The 15,179-nt window shown below is 37.6% G+C and overlaps 1 protein-coding gene across 4 annotated transcripts in view; it reads left to right on the plus strand.

The window, feature by feature from the left end:
* The window catches only part of CPED1 (cadherin like and PC-esterase domain containing 1), a 265,948-nt gene that overhangs the window by 109,636 nt on the left and 141,133 nt on the right, over positions 1–15,179 (plus strand). The window lies entirely within an intron of this gene.

Genomic DNA, 15,179 nt, shown 5'->3' on the forward strand with positions numbered 1-15,179 from the left:
TGCCTGACACAATACCTAGTACTTAGAAGACAGGAGAAGAGAAATGGCTTGGAAGAGACTCCACTCATCAAATTGCTGAAAAAATAATTAGTAATAAAAATAACCCCTTTATAAAAAGGTATGTGAATGCTAAGTAATAGCAATGAAGACAACAGCAATAAATGTCTCAAAAACTTAATGACTTTAATGCTTAAGTTTATTATAAAATATTTACCCAGTGGAGAAGACAGATGATATTTACAATTTTACTTTGGTTATAGAAAAAAAATAATTTTCCACCAGTACATTTTGAAGCTTATTGCATGTCCACCATTTTAAACATTTCTATTAAAAATTTCCTTTATTCTTATAGTTGAGCTCTATCTCAAAGGCTGTGACAAATTCTAAATATAAAATATCCCCAAATGTGCCAACTAGGTAAAACTGATTTGTCTGCTAAAAGGAGACAAAGTTTTGCTCCCTTCAGGAGAAAATCTGACTTGCATTTGTCTTACGTGATTTATGCATCGTAAGTTTAAAATGAAATACAGCCTTTTCCCTCCCATATATTAAAATGTGGTTTCAAATTTGAAAGAAACAGCAGTCTTTTGTCACTGAGGAAACTCACACAGCCATGAGATAAAGCAAAACAAGAATACTGCATTGCCCCCAAGTGATCTTTTTTGATATTGCACTAACAGCCTGAGCGGTCCAACACTGGAAGGAAAAAAGGCAAAAATGCTTAGACAGCGGCACTTTGACCCTTGTGATACATTTTGATATGGAACTGAAAATGTGTCTTTCATTTTTCTGAGTGCTACTAAGGCAGGTGAAGATGGATTCTTTCACAGGATTCGGCACACATACATCCTGCTGCGTTCTATATCGACTGCAAGATACAGATAGATTTCCTCGCTTTTGTCTGTGCTGTCTCTATGGAGCATCGGCCTGATGCACTCATTCTCTGACTTCCCTCTTTACTGATACAGAGCATCCTCAGACCCACCACTCTGTCCTCTTTGTCCTCTCATCCCCCTGCCAGACTTATGAAAGCAGTTCTTAGAAGCTCTATGAAGCAGGTCTTTAAAATTGGGAGCAAGGGACTGCAAACAGGAGAGGAAATCCCAGGTGTCCCTGTATGTTTCTATATCCAGATGCTGTGTGACTTCCTCTCTAAACCAGCTTTGCCATACCTAGTCTCTACTCTTCCAGAATCCAATAGTTCCAAGTACACAGCCTCCACTACCCATTTAAAAATGTACTGTACTGGGACACCTGGGTGGCTCAGTTGGTCAAGTAGCCAACTCTTGATCTCGGCTCAGGTCACGATCTCAGGGTTGTGAAATGGAACCATGTGTTGGGCTCCATGCTGGGTGCGGAGCCTGCTTGAGATTCTCTCTCTCCGACCCTCCTGCCCCTCTCTCTCTCTCAAAAAAAAAGTACTATACCAAAGTGATTTCTACCAGAAATTTTATTCCTGATGTATTTGAAAGGTATGAGAATTTCCCCATGTGCTTGATTACCCAAACCATCTACATAAAGAGTGTGTATTCAAGTCACAAAGAGTGAAATCATTACTCTAAACTGAGAAGTCACAGAAGAAAAACAGTATGCTAAGGAAATATATTACATTTTCATGCTTTCAGTGAGTTACTGTTAAAGTGAAAAGAAATGTGATTTTAAAATATGAATAGAACAATGATGACATCTTTTCAGTCTGGGTGATAAGCAAATATCTGGTTGCACTTTTACTCTAAAGGAAAGAGAAGTAAATCACTAGCACTGGATCTATAGTGCTGGATCTACAAGATTAAAATGAAAACCCCAAGGCATGATGACCTCTAGGGGCCTGGGGATGGATGTTCACTAGGAATGTTCTTGTACCAACGGTCCGACCTCAGGCAAGTCTTTTGATCTCTCCAAACCACTTCCTTATCTATAAAATAGGAATAGTTTCCAATGGGTTTCCAAGTAAGGTTTTTCATTCCTTCTACAGATATTTACTAGGGACTTCCCATATGCTAGACATTGTGTTAGGTTCCAGCGATACAGTAATAAGACAAAGTCCCTGCCTCTGTGGAGTTTATTCTTATATGGAATGGGAGATGAAATACAGATAAAGAACTAGTTATACCCATGCAAACAAATACAGGTAATTGCAGATTTTTTTAAAGATTTATTTATTAGAGAGAGCTGAGCAGGGAGAGGAAGAGGGAGAAGGAGAGAGTCTGAAGCAGACTCCATGCTGAGCATGGAGCCTGATGCAGGGCTCGGTCCCACAACCCTGAGATCACGACCTGAGCCTAAACCAAGAGTTGGTTGCTTAACCAATTGCACCACCCAGGTTAATTACAGATTTTTACACTGATAATTTTACCACCCAATAATTACAGATTTTTGTTATAGCTAATAATGAAATGAATAAGGGTGATGTGTAGAAAGTAACTGGGTTGCCCGCCTTATGAGAGGTAGAAAGATCTCCCAGATTAGGTGACATTTGGGCAAAGTGGTATTTGAAGAGCTAGTGATGAAACATTCCCAGCAAGTGGAGAATTCCAGCGTCTTAAGGGAGGACGGTCCTTGCACATGCAGAGAACATTATGGGAACTGAAAGTGTATTCTGTTGAACAAAAGGAGATTGGTAGGAGAGGAGGTAGGAGAGAAAGGCAAGAGCCAAATCATGCAGGCAAAGTAAGGAATTTGAAAATTTGCAGACAAAAATGCAGACAAAGTAAGGTATATAGGCAAAGTAAGGAATTTGAATTTTTTTCTAGGGGCAAAGGGATGCCACTGTAAGATAGTGAGCAGGGGGATGCCATAATTTAACTTACTCTTTCAAGCCCACTCTGCTGCTGTGTGGAGAACATATTGAAGTGGATTGGGAGTTCAGGCAGAGCTATTCGGGTGTCCAGGTAAGAAGGTTGGTACCTTGGACTAGTTGGTGAGATGGTATCTACAGAAGGAGAGACGTTTCTCCCTTTTGGAGGGAGAAACAAGCTTTGGTGAGGATTTGAAAAAGAGGACAGAGACGGCTCAAAGATGACTCTTCAGCCATTATTTGAATGGTTCTGATGGGTCAGTTGGAAGGGAGTAGAATGGAGAAATGTAAAGGAGGAAGTGGAGAGGGAGCTGGGAGCCTCGTCCCACAGCAGCTGACCCCTGTGCAGGTTTGCACCCATTTGTCTGGTTCTTAGGCCTCCTCTGCTCCGTACCCTGCCTGAGGGGCCCTACACAGAAAAATTCTCACCTTGGGAATTTGGTGTTTCTTTACCCATTCACTTCCTCTCCCTGCTTTTCTTCTCCCCATTCCCTTCTCTCTCTCTTGCTATTTCCAACAGAGGTTTCCTATCACTTTTGCTTGTACTTCCTACTGTGACAAGACAGGTCCCATGTGTCCAGATTCCCATTGCTGTAAAAACAGCCTGGGCAGAAGTGCCTGTTGCTCAGACACCATAGGTTTAAGGGTTGTTTTCAAATAGATGGGACCTCAAATCATAAGTTGGTTCCCTTGAGGATCATAGGGTTGTCAGCTATGCTATATTCAGACAAGAAGGGGAGAAGAGAATGCTTAGGAATCTGCCCACCCTAGAAAGGGTTGGATTTATTCAGTGCTGGGGATGGAAATCAGAGTGAAGTTGGAGGGGTTTGAAATGGAGAAGCCAAACCAGAAGCAGCAGGCATGACACTGCACTCAGCACTGAGAATAAAGGAACATGAAGTTCTTAGATCACCCTCTCTCTCATGTGGGAAGTTTATGAGGGAAAGAGATGCAGACTCCATGCTAGAAAGAGAAGAAAATAAGATATAATGTGAACCAATAAAAAAAACAAAAAGCAAATTGAAGTAGTTGGCTTTTGCTCCATAATAAATTACCCCCAAGCTTAGTGACTTTAAACAACAAATATTTATTTGTTGTTCTCCTGATTCTGTGGGTTGGCTGGGCAGACTCTGCTGATTTCTGTGGCTCAGCTGAGGCTGGATGGTTCAGCTTGCTTCACTTACATGCCTGGCTGTTGGCCTGGTGTTAGCTTGGGTCACAGGGATGACTTGGTCATGTGTTTCTCATCATCCAGCCAGCTACCCACTGTTCTTTCATATGGTGATAGTGAGCAAGCCCCAAAGGCCAAGTTCTCTTGAGGCTTTTGTTTGTGTAGTGGGCTGAATGGTTGCTCCCAAAAAGATATGTCTATGTCCTGACCTATGAACCTATAAATGTGACCTTATTTAGGAAAAGGGTCTTGGCAGATATAATTAAGTTAAGGATCTCAAAATGACATCATCCTGGATTATCTAAGTGGGCCCTAAATCCAATAACACATGTCCTTATAAGAAAGAGGTAAAAGGAGATTTGACACAGACAGAAGAGGAGAAAGTCATGTGAGGATGGAACAGAGATTATAGTTATATACCCTCAAGCCAAAGAAAGCCTACAGCCACCAGAAGCTGGAAGAGGCAAAGAACAGATTGTCCTCTAGATCCTGATAAAGGAATGCGGCCCTGCCAACACCTTGATTTTAGACTTTTGGCCTCCAGAACTGTGAGATCATAAATTTCTATTGTTTTAAAGCACCAGGTTTGAAGTAACTTACTGCAGTAGCCTTAGGAAATTAAAACAGTTTGCACCACATTTGCCAATGTTCCATTGACCAAAGAACTTTACAGGGTTAAACCAAGATTCAAGAGGTGAGGAAGGAAACTCCACCTCTGGATGGGAGGAAGTGTAAGTCACAAGGCAAAGTGGGGCAGGGGCGTGCCTATAGGGGTGGGGAGAATTTGTGGTCAGTTTTTTCAAATTGCCACACCAACGTAAAGAAGATTTTCACATTAGAGCAGATTGTCAGCAGGTTTCACAGGATGGAATTTATTTAGAATAGAGAACAGGGAAGTTTTTAAATTAGAGACAGGAGACAGTGAAAGAAAGGAAGGGAAGAGTATTTTATCTGATGGCATCTCTACTTCTAGATGAGAATGAAGCTTCTAATAGTTGTGTGTTCTTCATCAAGTAAGGTGAAGAAACAATATAATCTCCCCATAAAAAATTGGTGGGGAATCAATGTGTTTAATCTGTATCCTACTCTATATGTGAGATTTTTGTGTTTGATCATGGAGTCAAAAACAACTCAAAGGAGAAGCAGTGTTAACTACTCAATAATGGTTCATAATCAATTCAGCTCACTTGTATTCCACAATTGTTTCAAAGATACCTGTGTGTTGGGCAGTGTATAGAGGGACTCAAAAAAGAAACATTGGTTCTTGCTTTCCAGGAACCCTCCAGTGGGGCAGAGGGAGGGAGAAAGACCCTTACACATAACTGTAATACAGGGCAGATTGCAATAAACAGCTGAGTTGCTGGGATGGTCAAGAGTAGGAGAAAATTGTTCAGCTGGAGGAAAGTGAGGTAGGTTTCACAAAATAGGTGGGATTTTAGCTGAGCTTGGGAAAATGACTAGTGTTTCTTTAGAAATGGGGAGGGGATATTTGCATTTACTTGGGAAAGACATCATGAAGCAAGGGAACATAGGTTATAGTCTCAGAAGTATGAGCTGTCTTATTTATTTGGCTAGAACATGTATGTATTTCCAGGTGGGAGCAATCCTAGGGTAGCCTGTAGTGGAAGGGATAGAGAAAAAAGAAAGGGAAAAAGGCATAGGATTTGTAGATTAGGGGAAACCAGAAAAGGTTTGTTAGAGTCATATCCTGAAGAGCTTGAATCTCATGCACTATAAAATGACCCCAGTGTCATTTTATATTTCTGACTCTATTCTCATATATGATCTCATTTGATTCTTTTAAGAATCCTGAGGGTTAGGGTAATGTGTTTCTATCCATTCTATGGATGAGGAAATGAAGATTGATGATTTAGTAGAGAAGACAGAACTAATAAAGATGATTAGGATTAGGACTCAGATCTCCAGTGAATAAAATCCCTCTTAATTACCACTTAACTACTTGCAGTATTAAACAATGCTCTGTATGCCCTCCATAAAGCACACTGACTGCTGAACCCAAGAACTCAACGCCTGAGGCAAGCATTTGTATGCTTACTGCGTCATGCCCTGATGAACTGTAAGTGCAAAAAGAAATAGACTGACTTCTATAAAAGCAAAGTTGAATATAAAGAATCAGTCTGGGAAAATTTCTTGGAAACATTGCAGGTGAATTTGATGTGGGGTAACAACTTTTGTGAGGTCCGGGGAAACTGTGGAACCTAGGATTCTGCCCTGAGATTTTTTTGCTAGTGTCTTTATGTTCTTGCTTAGTTTCATTTACAGCCAATGCATTATGGGTGAGGTTTCCATAAGGTAGATGACTAGAAATTCCAATTAGTTCACCTGCATGCACATAAAATACCTTGGCTGTATGTTACAAAATTGACAAAGGAATGACATTTATGTTTTTTAAATTAAAACAAAATGTTCAAAAATTTCATGCATCACTTTTTGAATACTTATATAAAAATAACTGTCCCTTTGTAGCAAACAGGATAAAAGGGCTTCTACTGTTAATGAGATCACCTCCTTCTGTTAACATTGGGACTTCTGTCCTTTATGATTTGCATAAAGATGCCTCTGGTAGCAACGAAAGAGAAAGCTTGGGGGCAGAGAAATCAGAAGTCAGTAGTTGGGACTGCAATGAGAAGATATTGGTATATTTAATGACAGTACTAAATCATAAACTTTTAAATTGTGTATAATATTTAAATGCTCATTTAAAATATGCCATGTAAAAGAATGAGTTTTGTTGGAACCCTGGTAAGAAAGCCGTATAAGGCACCTGATATAAGAGATGTGTAAGAAAACAGTAGAGGGCTGTAATACATCTATAGATTCAACAGACTTTAACACTGCAGCCCTCATAAGCTAGGGCAGATTGCTCTATCATTTCCTTTATTGTACAACCAGAGCTCATTATTTTTATAATGAATACATTTCCTTTTCTTTTGTGATTGACCATAAAACTTGATAAGAACTAAAATAGATACCCTGCATAAAATATCCAGAACATAAATGAAAACTATTTTTCCTTTTTACTTTCCTACTCATTCGAGAGTATTTAGAAATAGATGAGATGGGTATCTTTCTGCCAAATGCATCCTTGTTTGCGAATTTTTGTACGGCCCATTACAAATATTTCCTGTTGGAAATATTACCAGACTTCAATGTCATTTTCTACTCAAGACCATTAATAAAAGATAGAAGTTTTCCAAACAACTGTCAGACCTTATTTTACTGGGGGTTTAAAAGAGGCCTGTGTTTTAACTTTAATGGAAATAGTTGTGACCTGCTTGAACATTGGCATTCATATAAAGAAAATGAGTAGACATATACATACAAAGTCCAATGATAAAATTTTTACAACTTTAGCTTTTGCTCTTTACTCTTAAATCTCTCTGCTTCTTTATAGCCCACTGAGAGATTCCAGACGGGGCAATAAAAATAACCTGCCAGTTTTCTGAGAAGGTTGAATATAATGCAATCAGGGTTCTACCATTCAAAGCAAATAATTAAATTTTATGCTATCCGCAGCCTTTTGTATTTCTGCACCTTGCTTCTGATCAATTCTCTGATATACGTGTGGGAGAATTTAAAATTTCCAACTATGAAACTGATTAAATCACATTGAATCTTCTATCTGAGTTTCCAAGTTTAATGTGTGCTTTAAACCTTAGGGTTGTTAGGAATTATAAATGAATAAAATTATTCATGTCATGGGAAGCATGAAACTTATTTAAATATTGGAGTTTTGATCTAATTCCAGGGAATGAGTAAAAACTATCCTAATTTAGGTTCAGCTAATTAATTCAGTTTCTCTGTGGTATACCCTAAAGCAAGCCAATTTTCAATGAGCTAAAACAAATAATGAGAATATTTATGTTCTTAAATCATTTGACTTGACACAAAATTTTTTCTTGATCCAGGCAATTTGATTTAAGTTACAAAGAAATATTCTTAGTTTTTCCAAAAGGTGATTAGGCTACATAAATGCTCAAGTTATTGAACTGATATTTTAGATGTGTGGGTGTAAGGTCACGTACTTGAGAATTGTGACAGTTTCAAACATATTTTCTGTGAAAGTAAAAACACATATGATTCATTCGTCTGCATTTCAGGGTCCATCCACATTTCTAAATCTAATATAATCAAAGCCACAGTGACAGATTTAATGCTGGGGCTTTGCAACCAAGCAGACTGGCTTTAACACCCCTATAGATTACCTCTTGGCTACATAACGTTAGACAAATTACTTGTATTCTCGCCCCTCAGTTTCTTCATCTATAAAATGGGGTTAATGAGTGTCAACCTCACAGCATTGCTATGAATATAAACAAAAAAGTGCATGAGAAATGCACAGCGTCTGGCACATGGTGTCAACGTGGCTAAGGTTAGTGATTATTATTAAATGCAACATAGAATTATATCCAAATACCATATGTGCACTAAATGAAAAATTACATCAGTACTTGGGTTTGTAATTTAGTCTTTTTTTTTTTTCTCCCTTTCTCAAATCCTTTTTCCTCTTTTTATTGTGTTGTTAAATATCTGATTTTTCCCCTAAATCGTGTCTCTTTAAAACACAAAGGAGGGTTCCAAACCTGTGATTCTTAAGCAGGGTGTCCTGTGTCTCTGGGGACCCATAAAGTCTTTCCAGAGATCTGCAGGCACTTGGATAGTTTCAAGAGAATCTTCTTTTCTGTCTCTTTCAGACACTCTTCCGCTACTCAAAAAAAAAGAAGACCTAACTCTCACCTATCCCTAATATTGTGATTATTGGTTCATGGTGAAAAAATTCTGCAAAACAAAACAAAAAACAAAAAAACTCCCTCAAAACAAAACCAGACAAATTCAAATACAGTGTTAGTTAGAGACAGTGAAGGATGCTAATAGATTATGTAACAAACACTACATAACACTATGTAACATATCCTGCACAACTCAGATTGTTTTCAGTTTCTAACAAAATTAAATATTTCATGATAAATCACTATGTGGGTTTTTTTTTCCCCCATATGCTTTGGAGAGAGTTCAAGGAATTAGGTCATGTTGCTGTAACTTCCATCTCTCTCTCTCTCCCTCTCTGTCCCCACTATATATATATATATATATATACTCTTCCATCCATATATTCCATATATATATTGCATTAAAAATAATATTAATACTGATGCTGAACCCTTCTCATTCTAGCCATACGTAATATTCTCTCAACAGATACGTGTTTTACTTGAATAAAAAGAAATTGCATCCATCTAAGAGGTGCATTTCTAATACAATTTTACCTTTTTATTTCAGAGATTAATTAATAAGACTTATATTTCTATTGTTCTGACCAATTGTGTATGAGCAATAACTGTAATCATAACTCTTTGGGAAAGAAAAAAATATTTTTAAATTTAGAGCCGTATGGTAAGTGTAATTTTAAAAACTTAAATTTATAAACACATTTTTCTTATTGAGAATTATAGGGTGATCAAAAAAATCCATTTATATATAAAATATATTACATTGGGATAAAATGCTGAGGTACTTGTATTCCTTTGGATACATTTTGAGAGCTTTACAAGAACCTGGGAGAGAGACTGGTTAGGTTAGAGTCAGACAGAGAGATCCTAGGTGAGTCTATAAAAGGCAGAAAGATAATAGTATCAGTCAAAAAATAATAGATTTAAATTTCAAGGATATTACAAATAGGTAGATTTGATTACATACTTATTCACCTATTAATTTGGACAAAGAACATACAATCTTGGATTTCCTATATTTAAATGAGTGCCCTTAATTCTACCCTTGGATAAAACTGAGTCTGAGCTTTTCTGCGGTATTTCCTTTTAAGCATTGGTTATAACCTATAACGATCATCCTCTAGACTAACTTTGTGTTCCATCATTAATTTGTCCTCTCTTCTGGATCATTCCTATCAACATTCAAACTTGCTATATGATTATTTCCCATCCTGAACAAATGAATAAAAAGATCAAGGATCAAAGAGTGTTTATAGGGGGCGCCTGGGTGGCTCAGTTGGTTGAGCGGCTGCCTTCGGCTCAGGTCATGATCCTGGAGTCCCTGGATCGAGTCCCACATCGGGCTCCCTGCTCGGCGGGGAGCCTGCTTCTCCCTATGACCCTCACCCCTCTCATGTGCTCTCTCTCTCTCATTCTCTCTGTCTCAAATAAATAAATAAAATCTTAAAAAAAAAAAAAAAGAGTGTTTATAGATAAAGCAGTGAGTAGAAGGACGTGGAGTAGAGATGAAGATTATTTCCACTATTTGCAGGAGCTGAGAAATGGAGCAAGGGAGGGCTTATTTTTTGTTTTGTTTCTTTTGCAAATTTTTCAACCATTAAATAAGTGCTCTTTTGGACTTTGGTGGTACAAAATTAGCAACTGTTTAAAAAACATGGTTGTTGGAGGGAGTGAGGCTGTAAAAACTACAAAATTACTTTAAAATTTTGTAATTGTGGTAATATATACATAACATAAAATTTACCATCTTAACCGTTTTTAAGTGTACAGTCAGTAGTATTAAGTATATTCACATGGCTAGGCAACCAATCTCCAGAACCTTTTGCAAAACTGGTTATACCCATTAAACAGCCCTGCATTTACCCCTCCTCCCAGCCACTGGCAATGCCATTCTATTTTCTGTTTCTATGGATTTGACTACTCTAGATACCTCATGTAAGTGGGATCATACTGTGTCTTTTGTGACTGGGTTATTTCACTTAGCATAGTATCTTCCAGGTTCTTCAAGCTATAGTATGTGTCGAAACATCCTTCCTTTTTAAGGCTGAATGATATTCCATTACATATTTTGTTTATCCACTCACCCATTGATGGATGCTTGAGTTGCTTCTACTTTTTGGCTATTGTGAATGATGCTGCTCTGAAAATGGGTGTGCAAATCTCTCTTGGAGACTCTCCTTTCACTTGTTTTGACCACGTGCCCAGAAGTTGAATCACTGGATCATATGGTACTGCAATTTTTTATTTTTTGAGGAACCTTCATACTGCATAGTAGCTGCACCATTTAACATTCCCACCAACAGTGCCCAAGGTTCTGATTTCTTCACATTCTTCCCCACACTTAATATTTTATGTTTTTTGGTAGTAGCCCTCCTAATGGATGTGAGGTATCTCTTTGTGGTTTTGATTTGCATTTCCCTAATGATAAATGATATCAAGCATCTTTTCATATGTTTTTTTGGTGTAAAATGATTTTAAGTACTCATATTCTTCTTTATACTGAGAAGATGAAAATTTCTCTCTCACACAATAATATTGAGAGAAATTCTAGGAAACTTCAGTAAGGCACAATGCTATTAAACACTACTCAAAGTTCAAGATACTAAAATGGCAGTATTCTGAAGTTTCCCAGTTAGTCAAGAACATGACTTAAAAAAAAAAACAACAAAAAAAAACTCTAATATTGGTTAATCTGTCATCCTTTGTCTTAACTCTTAGATTAAATTTTCTTATCTCAAAAGTCCTTTTGAACAGCTGTAAGCTTCTATTTTTCAAAGGTTTTATTACAAGTCACCAAAAAAATGCATATCCTCCCTCTCTCATGAGATGGAAACAAGAGATAAACATGTTCTAAGGAGAAAAATTATTTTATCCAGAGGCTCCAGTAAATTATTTCTCTTATCAAAGTCTCTGTGGTTTCTGTAATGTTATACTTAGCTTAGTCCCTAGTCTGTGGTAGGTACTAGCCACCCAAAGATAAAATGGTACAGTTTCTGCCCTGAAAGATCTCACAGTCTAGTGGTAAGAAGAGACAAGAAAGTCAGCAAGTTTGACACAGAATGACATGTGAGAATGCAACTGAGAGCAATTTGCCCAAGGTCTTATGGGAAGATAAAGGGAATTAATCAGGTGAAGCCCAGAATTGGCATGAGAAGGGCTGTAAGAGATGGGTTGGGGGAGGAGGTGAATAGAAGGGCTCCTGAGAAGTATTTTAAGATATCAAAGATGTGATGGAAGTTTTCCTACAAATATTTTCAAGTTGATTTTCAGTTCCTTGTGTCCATCCATTTTTAATTGATAATTTTGATCCATCTGTGTATATTTAAATAAAACACTTGATTGGATAGGTGTAAAAATCATAAATGCCTTACCAGGTTATTGCTTGAATCTTACACAGTATGAACAAATGGTGGTGTTTCAACTGCCTGTTTGTTTGTTTTTTTTTTAACTAACTAGTATTTTCTCTTTTTTTAAATCTTTTATTGTTTTTTATAAGATCTGTATTTATTTGAGAGAGAGAGAGAGCATGGGGGAGGGAGGGTCAGAGGGAGAAGCAGATCCCTGCTGAGCAGGGAGCCCGATGCGGGGCTGGATCCTGGGACTCCAGGATTATGACCTGAGGCAAAGGCAGTCGCTCAACCAACTGAGCCACCCAGGTGCCCCATCAACTGCCTGGTTTTACAACCATGATCTTACGAGGTCATTTCCTATATAATTTACTTTGCACTAAATTTGTATTTCATTTTGACACTAAGGAGGAAATGTATAGTTTATAAAATGGTTTCATGTCATGTTAAACACTTTAAGATGCTCTTTTATTTATTTTTACTTTGCTGCCAAGGCACTGATTTCCTCAGGAGCTTATGTTCTCACATTCATGTAATTGAAAAACATCCATTAAAAGTCTTGGTCTAGGGGCACCTGGGTGGCTCAGTCGTTAAGCTTCTGCCTTCGGCTCAGGTCATGATCCCAGGATCCTGGGATCGAGTCCCACATCGGGCTCCCCCTGCTCAGTGGAAAGTCTGCTCCTCTCTCTGCCCACGCCCTGCTTGTGTTCCTTCTCTCACTGTCTCTCTCTGTGTCAAATAAATAAATAAAATCTTTAAAATCTAAAAAAGTCTTGGTCTAGAGAGGGAGAAGTCTCCTTGATATTTGAGTTTATGGCTTCATTGTTTCAAACTAGCAATGAAGGGGAAAGTGCTCCTTTGAGGATTTGTTCTTGAGTTAAGAAAGCCCCTGGGTAAGATGTGTTTTTCAGGTTCTGATGGCTATGAGTGGTATTAATATCAAATAATTTCAGATTTGACATTGTCTAATGAGACCATTGAGTTCAATTCTCTTTTTACATTTGAACACACCAAGATGCACAGAATTCAAGTAAAGTGACCAAGGAAATACAGTTAAGTGTAACAAATTACAACAGGACCAGACACACAAAGAAGTCTTCCACTTAGCCTAAGTGGATTGATGTAGGAACTATTGTGCCCTCTCTGGGTCACTCATTGAAAGATGATCTTTTAGAAAAATAACTCTTAAGCACTTGCATGATTCTATTTTCATTTCTGGTATATGTAGCCTGCTTGCCACTATACTAAATAGATGAAATAGGTCACTCATCTAGAATTTCCTTTGAACTGAAGGGCTTCCATAAATAAATTTATGCAATGAGATAGAAGGGAATGCATACAGAGACAAAACCTGGGGACAAAACTAACCCAAAAATAAAACAAGTTGCTCAATTTTGAGTCATGCTTTTGGAGTGCTACTTCTCTCTCCTCTCCTCCTACCTCTGTTCATAAAGGCAGTTCTGGTCCCCTGCTTTCGTGGTGGGTGGTTGATGTTAGTCTTTCTCGTGGCTGACTGAGGTCTTAGGGAAACGGGAGGATAGACAGTTATTTGGATCTTTCAGTTCTGCTCTTTCGCTTCTCCTGGGAGGCTGACCACTGGAGGGGGCCCTTCAACTGCCATACCTCTTTATTTCTCTTGAAAGGTTTGTCAGTTATTTGTAAAACGTTCTTTTTTGGTTGGTGTCACAAGTGTTTGAATTCCCAGAGGCAGTTTTGATTTTCCACCAATGCACTGCATTATGAGAATCTGGGTTCAACAACCACGTCCGTTCATTGAAATTTCCTTAAATGGCCATGGACTTTCTTGTTTTAATTAATAAAAGGAGCGAACATGTGCTGAATATTGACATGTGCGGGGTGGTGGTGTACCTCACATACATTCTCTCATTTAATCCTAGCCATACCTCTGCAAGATAGATATTGTTGTTAATCCCAGAAGTTCTCACAATTTAATAGTAACGGCGTAGAGCCAAAGTTAAACCAAGGATTTGTTGCGTCTAATGTCTACAGTGTTACCAGTGTGCTGTATGCATGTCCCCCAACACTCAGCACGGTACTTCCCACGTCGTAAAGCTTTCACTAAAACAATCGAACTGAATGGAACTGAATCCATGTACTAGCAGCCCATATTCAACGCTCACTGTCACAGTCAGAAATTTAGAAATAATCGGTTTCGCAGTGGGAGAATCAATATTACCCTGAGACATTAATTTGCTAATTATTTCTTGCCACGGAAGATATCATCTGATCATCAATCTTCTGCATCTCATATGCTACGCAAACATTTCCAACTTTCTTAAATTATTAACCTTGATCTTTGTGATATTCAGGAAACATTAAAACAGAAAAGGGAATAATATCATCAATGACCCTTCTACATAATATGGTGAACAGAGTGAAATATGAGTTCTTTTTATTTGGAAAAACAATATTACTCTGTTTTGACTCAAGGGTGTTAACATTTTTAGTGTTAGCTTTAATTTGTTTTCTTTTGATCATACAATTATTACACTTATTTTCCTTAGTGAAATGGAAAAACATCCCAATTGCCAAATGCTAATGATGTGTTCATAGTCTTAAAATGTACATCTCATTAGGTTTCTATTTTTCAGCTGGTAAATTTTATGAAGTCAGTATTTGTTTCTCTTGGGGAATTTTGCTTGGTATTTTAAAGATACACTTACCATTTCCCTTAGGTCACTTGTGCCAATATCTGTCCTTAATTATCATAGCAATAAAAGTTTTTCACTTTGTAGTCTTATGCAGTTCAGATGGATCTAGCCTGTCCTTCCAAAAACATTAATAGAATACCTGCTGCATGTTTTTTCAAAAAATATTTTTTGTTCTTCATCCTTGAAAGATTATGTTTATCCAAGAAAGTCTATGACTTAATATGAGATTTATTTTATGCTTTTTAAAAACTTTAACTTGGACTTTGATGTTAAGCATCCTCAAGCAGTAGTCTTGTTGTGATTATTTTAATATTCAAGCAAATAAAAACAGCTGTTTATGGTATCAATAACTGTGTTTCTAAGAAAATATAAACCTGAGCTTTATTCCCCTTTTGTAATAGTGCCCCATCTTTTCTATCCACAGGACATATTAAATTAAAA

Source organism: Halichoerus grypus, chromosome 12, assembly GCF_964656455.1.
Source record: "Halichoerus grypus chromosome 12, mHalGry1.hap1.1, whole genome shotgun sequence".
NCBI classification, from domain to species: Eukaryota; Metazoa; Chordata; class Mammalia; order Carnivora; family Phocidae; genus Halichoerus; species Halichoerus grypus.